Here is a 15,465-nt window from a genome sequence, read left to right as displayed (position 1 = left end):
AAATCTGCTTGTGTTCGAGAGTATAGCTGAAGTGGTGGGCAGTCTTGTGCTGGGCTGTTAAAAGCCAGAGTGACACTGTCCTGCAGTGTGTAAGTGTATGGAACAGAAGCTTTTTGCATCGTGTTTTTACCCATTCACACATCACTGACTGGCCATGCAATATAAATATTTTCCTCAGATCATTGCTTCGCCTGGTGAGGAAAAGAAAAGATAGTGGAAGGGTTTATCAGGGAAAAGAGAAAAGGTCAGTGGGCACAGTACTGGGAATATGAAACACATAGCTGGGGTGGGTGCAGTGATGACTACGTATTTAGGTGTGTAAGTAACTGTGCATGCTTTAATGCATCAAAGGCTTTGCTGAGCTCGATGATGTCGCGCACATTTTTAGCATCACCCCTCAACCTCAAATAATATCGACTTGTCCATTTCGCGTGCCTTTCCTGTTTCTTTCTAGTCCTTGACTAGAGCTCACCTGCATAAGCCAATGATGTAATGTTTTTTTTTTCTTTCCCTCCATTTTCCTGATGTCTCAAGCTCCCCCTTCGCACTATACTGGTGGTCGCGTTATGTTAAGATTTTTACAATTATGCACCTTCCTGCAGCTTTAGAGATGGCTATCCACATTAAGCACATTTTTAATGCGTTTGCATTAGAGCACCCATTACTGTGAAGTGTGTGATGTTAGTGTGTGAAACCCTGATTGAGAGGGGATAGGTGAGAAAGAGAAAAGGATGGGAGGTAACGGTCACCAGAGTCCACTTGTTTGTGGGGAGTGCTTACATCGTGTGACACAGGTGTAGAAAATTGAGAGTACGGTGTGCCACACTGATGGGCTAGATTGCACCATTTGCTCGCACGGTCACATAATGGCGACAGCTACTCCATCAGGAGGAATGTTTTTCAAAGAATGTGCCCAACGTGCTAATGCCTGGAGATAAGGACACAATGTTATCAGAGTAGTAATGGAGTATGAGGTACCACTCTAATTCTTCCGTGATTTGTGAGGGTTCCACTTCTTTCATATGATTGGCTGTCCTGATGAGGCACTTCACGTATGCATGTGATTGACCCAACTCTCTGATTGGGCCGTGCCCAAGGATCTAAGCAGAAACATTTTTATAATACCAAGCAGGGTATTTTGGGGGGAGGCGGGGAGAGGAAATCGCCCTTGAGAACTGTACAGTCGTGCCCCGTTAATATGGACGACCCGAATTATGGAGTTTTTCTGGGGACGAAACCTTTTCAATGTATTTATGCCTCGTTAATATGGAAACTCGCTGTCCGGACAATGGACAGGGGAAGAATGCACGCGCCCCACTAGGGCCCATGTATTTTTGTCTCGTTAATATGGACAGTGCTTGAAAAAAAGCAGAGGAGTCCTAACGGAAAGTAAAGAAGGGCGCGCCGCCCACGAACCTAAGCGACAGCTGATACGGCGGCATGCCTGAACGAGTCCTGTGGGGTTGGAAAGAACCAAAGCGAGCATGTCGCCGTTTTAGGGGAGGGGGGGAGGGGGGGGGGGGGGGGAGCGCAAGAGCAGAGAAGTACGTACACAGCAAACCGAGGGTCAGCGTAAGAAAGACCCCGGAAGGGGGGAACCAGCAGATTTCTGGGTGCAGCGGAAGTGCCGCCACAGTCGGGAAAACAGCAACATGTGGTTGCAATAAATTCTGCTCAACGTGAACAGAGAGGCCGGTAAAAGTGTAAGAAAGAAATGGCAGGAAGAAAGACAAGTGCCTACAGTGGCGGTGGGAACTGAAGTTTTCTTTCCCTAAGCGCAATGTGTGTTCCATGAAGCCGTTAACGCTTTTCGGTGAGAGTTAAGACACACTCACAAAGTAGAGCGACAAAAGAAAGGCGACGTACGAACACGCAACCGGGACCGGGCGTCCCATCCTGGACGCGCTTTCCTCTCATGCTCCTGGTTTTCGTCCCTGTCGCGCTGCCGAACTGCCAAACTTTGCACACTAGGCAGTCCGTATGTCGGCTTCGCTTTGAGTCAACGATGCGGCCTTGACAAGGTCTGAGCTCTTCGTAGGCGGCTAGCCGTCGTTCTAAACTGTACTTCAGCTTGCAGTGTTTGTTTTATGGGAACACATAAAAACGGCGCCAAGAAGATGGGATGTTCGATAGCCCTCTGCATAACAGCTTGCCAACTTGACTCCCTTGCTTCCTTACAGAAACAGTACAAGGCAAAAAAAAAAAAAGAATCAGAAGAACGGAAAGGCAGAAAGGTTAACTAGGCAAAAAAGTGCACAGTATCAGGAGCCTGTAACCCTCAGCTTGAGTCTGGCTTTTGGCATGGCGGGAGTTAAACGCAAAAGAACAGAACGGAACGTAGGCGCGAAGAAATTTGTGAATACAAGCGGCAAAAGCCATCTCAGTCAATCCAGGCTGCGAGGAACTAGTATCGACAGATCAGCTGTTTTCTCGCCTCAGGAGAATCTCAAGCAGCTACTTAGCGGCTACTTTGCTCAGTGAAGAGGCCATTTTGGAAGTGGTGGTGAGTAGAGAATAATCAGACGCTGATTCATCGGCCAGTGAGGGGTTCGTGCTCGAAAGTTCGATTAACACAAAGCCAAACATCACGGGTGTCAGGTAAGCGAGTCGCTTCAGACTGCACTACAATTTTTCGAAGACAACAATGACAAAGATAATGTACTCAAAATTGCCGGTGTTCTGTGAAATTTTGAGTCCAGTGCACACCGTTATGTACAAAAGCAGTCGTTAATTACAATTCTCTTTTCCCAGTAAAATCCTTTTTGTTTTTATTCATGACTCGTTATTATGGATGACTCGCTTTATGGACATTTTCGGTCGGAAACCAAAGTGTCCATATTAACGAGGCACGACTGCACATGCGTTTTTAATGCAGTCGACGACCGATTTTTTGGACACCCAATTTTTTGGACATGCTTGATTATTCGGACTTTTTCCTGGACCCAGGACATACCTTATAAAGTCAATGTATTATGTTGCTCAAAATTTCGGACACTCTAAGGAGGGCTATTCGATTTTTCGGACATTCCAAGCGTCAGCCGGGCCAGCTGCCACACATTTCGAGCGGTGTCGCCGCCATCTTGTTTGTTTACTTTTTCCTTCGATAGCCTCGAAACCGGTGCCGGCCTTGCATGCCGCTCCTCAGCTAATTACGCTGGATCGAGGCTCTAATATTTGCTTAGCAGCTTCCGTTTACGGGACAAGTCGCTGCCGGAGTGCTTTTTTTTTTTTTTACCGTGATCGCTTCTACTGCCTGTTCCTCTGTTTGTTTGGCGTGTAGGCCTAGCCGTGGTCATGCTGATGCGAGAACTCCATTCTGTCGCTACTGTGGCTCGCATTTTATTGAATCCGCTTCAGTTCTGTTTCCGGATTTTATAAAATATATATATATTTTTTTCGTGCAACGCGACAGCGAGAAGGCACTCAACGGAGTCGGTGTTGTGATTCAGTGTTTGGTGGTTGTGGTGTGCCTCGACAGTGGGAAAACCTACTCTGTCGATTTGCTTGGAGCACTTAGTACCCTCGCCGATGCGTGGAAGTCTGTAGCACCCACAACGCTGCGCAATTGCTTCCTCGACGCGGGATTTGTGCTGAATGACGAGTTGGCTGCCTTGGACGAGGAGAGCGTCGTCGAGCAGTTGTCAGGCAGTGAGCAGTTCATTCATGATCTTCACACTGCTGGTGTCGAAATTCCATCGGCCGTCTTGTTTTCAAAGTTCACTGACGTGGACCACCAGTTGGAACTGTGCTCTGGGCTCATAGACACAGGAATTATTCTTCAAATGCTTGTGGAGTCAGAGCGAGGACGATGATGACTCACCTGCAGCAGCGCAGCCGACGCAAGCTGAGCTGATGCAAGCGAAATTCATGTGGACCTGTTAGCACGGAAGCGGAGCGTGGTGCAGAAAAGCCTTCATGACTTTTTCCGGCCTCAAAGTGAATAATAGGCAATAAATTGAGCTTTTTTGGTGGACATTTGTTTTTTTGGACTGCCAGATTTTTCGGACATTTTTGGGGTCCATTAAGAGTCAACGGCTAGAATTCACAGTTTTCACAGTCTATTATAGGGGTCACCACTGAAAGTCCTCTATGACTGCCCTTGCATTGATCCTGAAGATGCAATAATAAAATTAGAGCTCATGTTCTGTGTACAAGCGCACAAGCCCTCTATGAGCAGATGTTATAGCATGGTGCAGCTTGTGTGGTACATGTCACGGTGGCTTTATTCAATCTTAAGGGGGGACACACCTCTTAAAACGTTTTTCCTTATTTATGGGTGGATCTGTTTGAAACTTGCACGGTTAATATATTTTTGCATGCTGACTTTAAATATCTGATTAGTTTTCTTGTAGATGAAATAGTTTTGAATATATTACCTAATTCATGTTCTTTATTTGGAGGTGAGTTAATTACTTAACATTTTATGGCATGATGAGAATAGACCTGCCAGAGTGATCAGAAGGATCATAGAGTGCCGCTAGCCATGAATTAACGTGCTAGAAGAATTTGAACCTAAGTTACACAAAGTCAAACTTTTATGACTGAAAGCCCAAGTTGGCACCTAAAATTGATAATTAATTCTGTAAATGTTGCCGCAGAATAACTGTACATATTTTAGTCCTATTGCTCTGTCCAAGATTTTTTCTTTCTAACGAAACACGAATAAGAGCTGCAGCACAAATAGTTTGAGATACCTCTCCTCCAAAATTGCAGCACCCTCAAGATTGCAATATTGAAAAAATGAGGAAAAACATTGCACAGTATGTAGGTGTAAATTGTGTCAATGATTGATATGACAACAAGATCAGAAACAAGTGGAAAGTGATCTAAAGCAAAAATAATGGTCTATGCCAATTTGAGCCAAAGATATACACTAGCAAATTTTTTTTTTTTTAAATTTATTTAGAACATACTGTTTGAAAGGAAAGGTCCATTTGGGTGCCCAAGACAAGATAACCTTCACAGTACATTTTCCTTTGTGGTCACTGCATTTACCTTGGTTTCATGAGAGTGGCAGGATTCCCTTTCTAAAAATAAAATTATACCAATAGCAAGAACAGGGCCGGAGATATTGATCTCCTCCATAATTGCAGCACCTTCAAAGATGCTGTTTTTGAGAAAAGGAAGAACATTTCAGAACATGTAGATTTAATTTATGACAAGGTCTGACATATCAGTATGATCAGTAAATTAAAGCAAGAATTAATGTTCTATGCCAGTTTGAGTCAACGTTACACTATAAAAAAAAAAAAAAAAAAAAAAAAAAAAAACTCAAAGGCGGTTCATTTTGGTGCCAAGACAATCTCCTCAGTAAATTTTCCCCTACGGTTATTCCATTTACCTTGGTGTCAAAAGATACACGAGATTAGCTTTCTAGCAAAAGAAAACTGTAGCAAGAGCAGGACCAGAAATATTGACCTGGTGACTGTCCAAAGTTCAATTTTGAGAATTTGGCGAAAAACGTTTTGGGCATATTTTTGAATTACCAAGGCTAACAGCAACTCAATGAAATGAGTTATGACTGGCTTTTGGTGTGAATGCACCATTTTCTATCGCAATAATTACCCCTGCAACTCGGACGCAAATTTACTTCGACGAAGATTGCCATTCTGCATGCCACGCATGATGCCGCTTCGTGATTGCCGCTGCCGCCGCGCCACTGACTTTTCCGAGTGTTCGATCTTTCGCGCCCATGAAAACTGCTTAGGTATCACTTTTTCATCTGCATCGTCATCATTACGATGTTCGCACGCAGCAGGAATCTCCTCTGGAAGTCGTTCGCTCTCCTATCTGTTGTGCCGAGCACCATCGGCTTCGCCCTTATTGGCCCATCGCAAAGAGTCTGTTTATTGTCACGATTGCTGATAACAGGATGCCGCGTCACCGGCGCGCCTCTTTTCTCTACCTTTCTTCGGTTATTGGGCAAGTATGACACTCGAACCTAAATTTTCCCTGTTTTACTCCATGGTCGTGCTGACGGAACGTCGCTAAACAAGCTAGGCCTAACTATGCAACCTTTTCAAAATGGCACCAAGCCGCAAACAGTCGATGCCGGCAGCCAACCAAAAGTGGTCGTTTGGGTCACATGCTTTCGGAGCCCAATAGCAGCGAGTGTTTTGCGCAAATTTGTCCCTTTGCTTTCCGCTTCGGGTGTTCGCTCGTGGACGCTGATCGTGGCATGGGAATAGCCTGAATTGCGATCTTTCGAACGAGACCAAAATGATGCCGGTGGAGCGCGCATTTTTCGATCTGCGGCCGATCAAAACTTGGCGCAATTTGACCTCAATTTAAAGGGGCAAACGTTCAGATTTGCAACTTTGGAGCACTGTAACGTGCGAAATAGGCGGTATTTTTCAACCTAAACTTGCAGATAGTTGTGGAAACGTCTCAGGACCGCGAAAATGAAGCAAAAAATAAATCTATTTTTAGACCGATTTTCGGCCGCAAAGAGCCGAAAATCGTCCCCACTTAAGGGGGGACACCCCTCTTAAAACTTTTTTCCTTATTTATGGGTGGATCTGACTGAAACTCGCACCATTAATGTACTTTTGCATGCTGATTTCAAATATCTGATTAGTTTTCTTGTAGATGAAATAGCTTTCAAAATAATCCCTAATTCATGTTCTTCGTTTGGAGGTGAGTTAATTACTAAACACTTTATGGCATGAGGAGAATAGCCCTGCCAGAGTGATCTAGAAGGATCATAGAGTGCCGCTAGTCATGAATTAACGTGGTAGAAGAATTTGAACCAAAGTTACAATAAGTCAAACTTTTATGAATAAAAGCCCAGGTTGGCACCTAAGATTGATAATTAATTCTGTAAATGTTGCCGCATAATAACTGTACATATTTTTGTCCTACGGCACTGTCGAAGGTTCTCTTTCTAACAAGACAAGAATGAGAGCTATAGCACAAATAGACTAAGAGATATCTCTCCTCCAAAATTGCAGCACCCTCAAAATTGCAGTTTTGAGAAAACGAGGAAAAACACTTCGCAGCATGTAGGTGTAAATTATGTCAATGATTGATATGTCAACAAGATCAGAAACAGGTGGAAAGTGATCTGAAGCGAAAATTAATGGCCTATGCCAATTTGAGCCAAAGTTACGCAATAGGAAACGCTTGAAAGGAAAATTCCATTTGGGTACCGAAGACAACATAACCTTCTCAGCAAATTTTCTTTTGTCGTCACTGCATTTACCTTGGTTTCATGAGACTCGCAGGATTCCCTTTCTAGAAAAAAATTTTTTAAAGCAATAGCAAGAACAGGACCAGAGATATTGATCTTTAAAAAATGCAACACTACCAAAATTGGGGGATTGTCGGAAGCACTCAAGCCTCACGGCATTTAATCAGGAAGGGCAACCCCAAAGACCTCATGCTATTAAAATGCACCAGGAGCATAGTCGGGGTGCATGCTGTCGCGGTGTTTTCTTTTTTCTGTTTTAGCAACGCCAAGCGAAGCCGCCCGCTTCTTTGCAGAACGTACGCTACGGTGCAAGTCCTTTTCTTCAGCTCTCCTGGACCCAGTTGCTGTCACATTTGTACTGCATTCTTGCAGAATTGCTGCTGCTGTATGCTTGCAGCCGGCATTGAAGCGCAGCACAGCTTCTGCTGTGGCTGCTTCCACAGCAAACAGTGATGAGTGCCGCTCTTTGTGGATCAAGGTCCAGATGACCGAGTGGAAGCTTTCGTTCGAGTTCTGGGTCTTCCCCCGAATGCACCTCTGCAGCAGGCTCTTCTCTGATAAACGACTATAAACAGGCAAAAGAGCATCAGCCACATCTCTTGGCAGACTGTAATTGTGCTTTGGTGCAGGCTCCTCTTTTGCCTTTGCAGCGTTGTGGCGGCACCATGACTTCTCACCGGTAGGACACAAACTGTGTTTGGGGCAGTCATCAGTAGATGTGATGTGGTAATATGTCGCCATCACAGCTCTCTGCATGGCATCCACATCACCTACATTTGATCGAAGTGCTCGGCCATAATATATTGCCAGCTTGTCAACTAGATCAGCTGTCAGCCTTCCTCTGCCGCCAAGACTTTGCTTCCCTGCACCCTTGTGTCTCTGCAAGAGGTTGCGCAAAGCTGCTCCCATACGCTTGTGCACGTGATTTATGCAGTCCTCTTTGACTATTTCAATGTAGCCATAGATTGCAGCATCTTTAAGAGCACTGAACGTGCGACTGTCCCCATCGCATAGCATGGTTGTGTAGCGCATGTTGTGGCGCTGCAGAGATCTTTCAAACAGAATTTTGTCAGCCTCTACTTCCATTTGACCAGCCTTGGAGTTGGTGTTTTTTTGGCACTGGTGGCGTGATTTCCAAAGTTCGTAGCCGTCAGTGTTTGGCTTGGGACCAATTTCGCAGCCCAGACAAAAGTTTGACAACACCACATAATCAAGCACGTAACCAGTGAAGAGTTCCACCACGGCACCGACGCCTATATGTGATGAGTGTCCGCGCGTCATCCATGTGCCGTCGTAGCACACGGCAATGTTCCCCCTATGCCCAAAACACAAGTCATCGTAGACCTTCGCCACTGCCTGCGCGGCTTGTGCCATAGCGGTCGTGGCGGCTCGGGTAGCAGCGGGTTGCAGTGTGTTCTTCAGATGCCGTTGAAACGTCTTGTTGTGCATCCCGCGCCGCGACAACCCCATCGCCGAAAAGATATCGTTCATTGCTGTCTGGCCGTTACCGGTCGACAGCATTGCTCGACTAGCCAGAATATTCAGCTCAAAAGGATTGCACCTTTTCTCGCCGTCAACCCTCCGCGAGTTCCACTCGGCCGCAATCTCACCGCAGTTGTCGCACAGCACGATCAGTTTTACGGCGAGGCCATAGCTCCGGTCGCTGGTAATTAAACGCACGCATCCACGACACGTTTTGCACCGCACGGCATCCAGAAGGATATTCACAATGCTGAGGTCAATTACCGCATAGGAGGCTGTTCCGTCCGCATCTGACTCTGCGGACGCACCACTTGCATCGGCGAACAGCGCGGTCTTTCGTGCCGTCGCCGGCGTCGATACCAGTCTATCAAGCGTAGCCTGCTCACGGGCACTCACTTGAGTTATGTCACTGTTAGTGACAGGCGCGGTATCAATACGTACACGACTGCAGTCGGCACGAAGAACGGCGCCGTTGTCCAGCGGAATCGGAGAAGCGTCGCCGCCCGCAACGTGATCGTCACACAATCCCGCAGCACTGGCACTTGCTTCTTGCACAGTATGCAACGAAGTCGCATTCTTAACGCGTTTCTTTGGTTGCTTTCGCCCGAACTTGTGCAAAGAGCGGTACTTCTTCGCGCCTGGCATGACTCTCGCGTTGCACTGGCGTGGTCGGCAGAAAGACAAAATGGCGTCACTGGGAGTCCGCATTTCAGGGCTAGCTTGCTGGAACCAACCAAACGACGCCATTTTGATCACGTGCCTTAACCGGCCAATAGTAGCGCGCGCTGCATGCTATCTTTTTGCTTGTTTTTTATGGGGAAGGCGGAGCGCACAGGGTTGCTTTCCGAAAGAAAAAATAAGCCGAAAGCGCGCGCTTTCGAACGAGACCAAAATCGCCGCGGTGGAGCGCGTAGTTCTCATGCGCCGGGCGATCGAAATTGGGTGTCGTTTGTCCACAATTTAAAGGCAGTGGGTGTGGTACTGCATTTTTTAATCGCTATAACTTCATAAATAAGCTGGGTATAAGGATGAAAATTTGCGTGCAGATGCGGAATGGTGCGAGGAATACGAAAATGAAAAAATTTAAAATCCGATTTTCAGGCCGATTTTCGGTGCCAAAGAGCCGTGTCCCCCCTTAAGGGTATTCGTGAAAATCTAGACACATGCACAGAGAGGAAACATGAATACAGTTAAATCTCGTTACAAGAGACACTTGAAAATTCTTCGGTTGGTTTTCCTATGTCTGACATGTTAACAACATTGCATACAAGAAACACTTGGTTACTAATGACAACATTTGCAGGTACCTGGTGTAAATTCTTCACTATTTAGAAGAGACAACCCAGATGTGTTCATGCAATGTAGGTGAAGCATGCCAACTCGTACATGATGCACTTCAGATTCCCTTAGCTAAATCCGCCTTTTGCGCGAGGATGTGGCGCCATCATGCGGGAGCGGGCGGGAAACACATTGAGCGGCAGTGTAGCAGACGACGTGAAAGGTCCACGGAAACGGCCCCCAAGAAGACACTGATAAACGCGTTCAATGTGTAGAACGAATTATTTTGAGCATTAAACCAAAGTATAACTCCTTAGAACAAAGCCAGTGATTTATTATTAATTTTTAAAAACAGCGTTTTTTGAACTTCGCGGGCACAGAGGATGTCGTTTGGCGGTGTCGCATGGAACTATTTCCCAGGACCGTGACGTCACGGGCATGTTGACTGGCAAGCAAGCCAGAAGCTGCCATTCGCTGCGGCCACTGCAGCCATGACGTCACGGACACACTTCCGGTAGCTGCGAAAGTCGTCTGCTCGTGCGCTGCTCGAACTCTGTGCGGGCTGTTACAGCTCGCCGCCCTTATCGGTTAGGTGGCCATTGCCCATTAAGTGCAACCGAAGCGACGCAGGGATCGGCAAAACGAAGCTTCATTTACAAATATCTTATTTATATAACATGGTTTCAGGAGTATCGGAGTGTCGTCCGACAAGGCGTCAACAGCACGGTCAAGCACCGCACGATGGCAGCACCTCCTTGACCGCCGTAAACGCCGCCGCTGTGGCCCCTCCTCCCGCATACCGTTCGCGACCGACACGGCGGATCGTTAGCACCGATGTCCGAAATAAAGCGTGCTAAAATTTGTTGGCGTCTGGAATATTGAGCCAAATATCAAGTACGAAGCCCTCGTGAAGATCGCTGACCAGCAGCAAATTGCTGGTAAGAACGATAGCCGTGATACAAGCTAGTTTCTGCTCAAGCCAGCTGCCGCTGGTGCATTTCGGCTGATCCGATCTGCTCGTACTAGCTCTGCAATTAATGCGTCGGCAGAGTTAATCCTATAATTATTTTACTATGGCAGGATAGGAATCACTATAAGGCAGTTTCATAAGTAGACGATTTACGACAGCGTTGATCATGTTCCAAAGCGTCGACCGCCGCGGCTTCGAAGCGAAACAATAGGCCTAGCGACGACTAGGGACGGTCACGCACGGCGCCGGCATTCGCCGCGCTCGCACGTTCCACCCCCGCGGTAATTGTGTAACGTACCTCAGCCTGCTCGCGGCATCCCGTGCTGCAAGCGTTGAAAACTCGTGTACTTTCATAGCTAAGGCCGCATATTTTTTGGCGTTCTGCTCAGCAACAAGCCGTTCAAACGAAACTGTAGGCACGACAAGGCTTCAGTACGCAGTCGCTGCGCTGTCGGCCGTAATCGAAGACGTCGGGCGGCACCATATTCTATACATCGATCTTTAAACGTGATACAGTGGGCAAATGAATAACTTTGTGAAGCAGACCCGCTCGTACGTTTCGCGCACTCGGGCGCCGACGAGTAGCTTCCGTCAACAGACGCCGTCATAACCTCAGTTAACGACGCAAACCGAGGTCGTCAAGCTCGGTTTGCGGTAACCGCGGTTAGTGGTGCAACCATGGCTTGGTCCGCCGTGTAACATAGGATAACCACGGGTTCGCGGTTACACTAACCGTCGCTGCGCGAACTGGCGAACTCCTCAGGCGTGTGCAAGCGAGGACGGGTTGGCGCGAGTACGCCACCAGCGAGCGGGCGCGCGGCAACCGGAAGTTCGTCGAAGTGACGTATGTCTGGGCGGAGCTTTGAACTTGCTTGTATTCTTTGTTTTTTTATGGCTCCCTTCGGCGTACGAGTTGAGAGGGAAAATTGGAAGGGTCATTTTTAATCGCCGATATCTCTGGTGTTGCAGAAGCTAGATCGAAAATTTTTGCGGGAGAATGATGGGTGGTTCAATAACTATCAGTGTTATGGCGTTGTTTATCCTTCTTTGTGACCCCTTTCAGTGGACCTTGAAAGCGCACCATACGAAATGGCCACGCCAACGCTGGTAGAAAGCGAAAGCTTCCCCCCTTTTTTTGGCCTCGGAGCGGAAAGTAGTGACAGTGATTGCAGCATATCATGTTCACGCAGTATGGGGGAAGGTAGAGCGTTTTCACAATCCACTCATAACGCACGTACGCATATACTATCTTCGTATTGTAAGAGCGTGTAGCGCGGGCCGTATTCGACGTGACAGAATGAGACGCTCTCAGCGTGCAGGTTTTCGGCAGACAGAGCGTGGGGGCAGAGAGAGAGGGATCTCAAAGGGCAAAGCAGCCAGGGGTTTGTTGATTCTGCAGAGCTAGGTGGAATCGCCGGCATGGTGCAATGGGCGTCGCTTCCTCCTCGCGTCATCTACAACCGTGCAGCTATAGGATTTCATCCACGAAGATCGGAAGAGAGTCACATATACACACCCCGTGAAAAGGGCATTGTCCCGGCCGGAATGCACACCTGCAGGAAACGCGCTGCATTTTTCTGGCAATGGATGATTCAGAGCTGTAGCCAGTTTCTGGCCTCAGGAGTCAGAACGGATGTGGTTGCAGTGGTGAAAAGGTTCTCGGTGCACAGAGAATGGTCATTCTGTTGTGAAAGGATCTCCAACGTTCATTTCTCCCTCCGCCGCGATTTCTGCGGAATCAACAACTTGGTGACACATGTGAATCTCCTACATACCGGATGCGCATCTCGGTCAGGAACCAACTCTGTTCTACGTCCAGAGCGATCCACTCTGCAAGTGAACGAGCATGAACCCTCCAGGAGACTCATTTATTGTGCCGGGCGGTTTCCTTGCCGTTGCAAACGGTTGGACGAAGACGACGAATATCAAGCTCCCTAACGAAGTGCATCTGATTGCGTACATTAAAGGAACAAAGTCCGGATGCTTTGGCGTGCACGAAGGCGACCCTTTAATTAAAAAAACAATACTGTGCGTCGTGCAAGTGTCAAGTGCGTCATATGCTCCGAGCGGCAAAAACACAGATTCTACAGGTATGTATGCATCTAAGCGAAATAGGCATGATGAAAAGTACCTACTGGAATTTTCACCCAGGCTGTAGCGCACCAGTGATAGCTGCAATGAGGATTTCTTCGGTGCGTGATTGCTTCAGTTGCACCGGGGCCTGAAGGCAATGTATTTTGTCCCTTCTTATCTTTATGTGCGAAAGGGCTAGGTAGCTTAGATATCACAGGCGGCTGTGTGCGCTAGGCCGTAATATTTAGCATGTTTTATCGTGACTGCCACCTCACTAACAAGAAAAAAAAAATACGGCGTTTTAATGCACTGCCGTTTGCAAGCGCCTCATGACCAGCTCAACCACTCGGCTCGCTAACGGCGGTGCATCACAACAAACACCCTTTTTTTCTTCTTTTTAATCAGGCGGCAGTCGCGATAAAACATGCTAAATATTGCGGTCTAGCGCACACAGCCACCTGTGATATCTGCGCTACCCGGCCCCTTCGCACAAAGAAAACAAACGACAAAATACATCGCCATCAGACGCCCCGAACAAATGCTCATTGCTGCTATCACTGGTGGGTTACAGGCTTGTTGCAAACTCCGGTAGATACTTTTCATCATGCAGATTTCCTTTAGATGCATACATACCTGTAACGAAGTGTTTTTCGCGCAGTCGGCTGCCAAGGTCGCCCATTCACTTCTTGACGCTTGGTTGCCCTAATCCAAGCTTCACGCCGTTGCAGGTCGCGGCTCGCCGAAGGAAACCTAACAAAACGCGTCTTGCATCCCGGCACGCCTCGAGAGTGGCAGCCGTAAGCGGCACAGGTGGTTGGCATCGTTTTACCGAGGCTGTGAACGTACCGCGCCTCCAGCCCCCGTGCGTTGGCTGAGTGCGGCGACGAGAAGCGCCGTCGACGCCTCTCAGTGTGTTTTCATCAGTCGCCGCTGGGGCTTCGCGCATGCGCATAGAACTCGTGCAAAAGGCGGATTCTGCTCCATATCAGCATCCTTTTTGTTGTATATGTCAGGAACTGAGAAGGAGTGCTTCCCAATGATTGAAAAGTCAAAACGATCCCATTGTTTCAGCCACTGGCGTCACATTACTGTCACCTACAAAGCAAATCAAAATGGATGAATGACATCCAGCATTTTGTAACTCCTCGCTGTTTAAAATTTGATCACAAGGTGAAAGCTCAGAACCCTTCCAAACTCTACACCCTACCTTCAACCAACAGACAAAGGCATTATGCACTCAGTGAAGTTGCTGTTCAAAACAAGGTTGGTAGAAAGTCTGTTGCTCGACAGGCAGCAAGACTGTACAATAGTACCGTATTTACTCGCATAATGATCGCACTTTTTTTTTTTTAAATACTGACGCAAATTTCGGGGTGCGATCATTACGCGGGGTAAATTTTTTACAAAAAATTTTTGAGCACCGAAAACGCAAACAAGTTGCAGGTCAGACGTCTTAGAACATATATCTCGATTACAACCAAAAATAAAAGCTGAGTAAGGCTTACTTCGCAATAAACACGCACATAAGCATCACATGGAGTGCACAATGCCCATTTATTTTTTTTCGTCAGTACAGTCGAACCCCGCTACAACGAACGTCGCTTCAACGAAATTTTCGCTTCAACGAAATATTTCCAATTCCCCGTCAGCTTGCTATACAAAGTAATGGAACAAATTTCTCATCACAACGAATCATTTTTGGGGCGCGTTTCCGCTTCAACGAAATTTTTGCTATGCGAAGCTCGATTTAAAAATATATCTTACAATAAAACAAGCATATCGCCGCCCATCTATGTACTTCCATAGGCCCACGCTGCTTTGTTTCGCTAAACATTCGCTGGACCCAACTAATCCACTCACTGAAACGCACATGATCACCGCCATAGCTTGGTGTTGATGACAATCGGGCTGGCTGCCTTGCGACAAGGCGCGGGGGCAAGCTCCCGTTTTCTTCCAATCCAGAGCCGCAACCAATCCGTTGCCAAAGGACGCAGCAGCCTGGCAACAGCAGCGCGTTTGCCCTAGTTTTTTTCACTCGTGCTTGTGCTGCTAGTGCGCTGTAATGAATGCGAGCATGGCGACTTCATCTAGAAAGCGGAAGTTCCTCTCGCTTGAGGAGAAGGCACTGATTATCAGCGCGGCATCCAGCGGCAGGAAAAAGGGAGATGTTGCAGCGGACTTCGGCATCTCACAGAGCACGCTGTCAACGATCTTGAAGTCGAAAGACGCGATAGCGCAAGCTCTTTCTTCGGGGACATCCGCGAAGCGGAAAAAGCTGACGCAAGCGGCTCACGAGGACCTTGAGAAGGCTCTCTACACGTGGTTCCTCGACGTGCGCGCGAAGAAGATGCCGGTCAGCGGAAACATGCTGCAGCAAAAGGCGCTTGGCTATGCCTGTATGCTGGGCATCAATGATTTCAAAGCCAGCTCAGGGTGGCTGACCCGTTTTAAGGCCAGGCATGAAATCGTCGCA

The 15,465-nt window shown here is 47.5% G+C and overlaps 1 protein-coding gene across 1 annotated transcript in view; it reads left to right on the top strand.

Moving 5' to 3' along the window:
* msk (importin-7 msk) overlaps positions 1-15,465 on the top strand; it is a 139,052-nt gene that overhangs the window by 79,212 nt on the left and 44,375 nt on the right. The gene's annotated exons all lie outside the window — the stretch shown is intronic.

Source organism: Amblyomma maculatum, chromosome 4 (genome assembly GCF_055883805.1).
Source record: "Amblyomma maculatum isolate TAMU_Amacu chromosome 4, ASM5588380v1, whole genome shotgun sequence".
NCBI lineage: Eukaryota > Metazoa > Arthropoda > Arachnida > Ixodida > Ixodidae > Amblyomma > Amblyomma maculatum.
Note: the sequence above shows the minus strand (reverse complement) of the source record. Positions and strands in the feature narration are given on the sequence as shown.